Source organism: Sinocyclocheilus rhinocerous, unplaced genomic scaffold, assembly GCF_001515625.1.
Source record: "Sinocyclocheilus rhinocerous isolate Xijiao unplaced genomic scaffold, SAMN03320098_v1.1 scaffold2764, whole genome shotgun sequence".
In the NCBI taxonomy this organism is placed as follows: domain Eukaryota; kingdom Metazoa; phylum Chordata; class Actinopteri; order Cypriniformes; family Cyprinidae; genus Sinocyclocheilus; species Sinocyclocheilus rhinocerous.
In genome coordinates, this window is record NW_015650694.1 from 334,773 (window position 1) to 335,995 (window position 1,223).

Sequence of the window (1,223 nt, forward strand, 5' to 3'; positions counted from 1 at the left end):
ACACGTTGCTTCCCGACCATTCATCGCGGTCCGTCTTTAACGACGCGCGTGATGTCATCGAGAAGGCGGAACTAGCGACTGACTTCAGAAAACAAGAGTGTAAACATTACTGAAGCACTTCCGCTATAGTTTGCCAGCATTTTTCTTTCTTTTTCTGTTGTGGTAGTCCCTCGATGACACATCATACAGGCAGGAGTACTGTTGCCACAGCTCCACGAACCTTTCCTCCATCTCATAATTCCACCTTAGCAGCACCATCATCTCTCTTTCATTTTGCCATGTTTGAAACCTGTGTATGAAAGAGCTTCTGTGCTGCTATTGGTCAACGTCACCAATGTGTCATCGTGGATGACGGAAAAAAAATTAAACATGCTAGTGATGTCGTGAAGCATCGCAGACACGGAATCAGTTGTTGTCCACTATGGCACACTACACGTGCTGAAATGATGGAATCTTGCGTCCCGACGCCCATTGTCATTTACAGATCCCCACGACACCCTACGTCAAGCAAATCGTGGCAAAATCGGGCTAAAATCGTGTAGTCTGAACCGGGCATTACAGTTTTAGGTGATACTACAAACCTCTCCCAGCCATAGCTGCTCTATCCTTAAATTTTGAATTATAATTATTAAAATCAATCATTCATATAATAAAGTGCTTTTAATTTCCTACTCGCCTTGAAAAATCTAAACCCTATAATATAGCCCAATATTTTATTTACCAGGAGGCAGGCTAACCATTCACTTATGAGGAATATATTGATTGTAATATGTTTCTTGTTAGAGCAATAAACTCCAGCTGGTCCAAAATGCAGCAGCTAGAGTTCTCACTCGAACCAGGAAGTACGACCATATTAGTCTGAATCTGTGAACACTGCATGTGTTCCGTATTGAACATCACATACATTTTAAAATCCTGCTGATTACTTACAAAGCTCTAAATGTAGGTAAACTGGATCCAGGAACACTTCCCATAACACCTGATATACTTGTTCCATCGTAAGTGGAATGGCATCTATGCTAATATTAGTCTGTCTTGTTTCATTCATATCCTGAGGTTACCGTAGTCACCCAGACATGGTCCATATCCAGATCAGATGGTGGTCAGATCCTAGAGATGACCATAACAGACCTAAATGTCAGCAGAGACTAGGGCTGCACGATAAATCGCATGCGATATTTAACGCGCCAGAGACCATAACAACTAGACAAGACGTAGAGAAA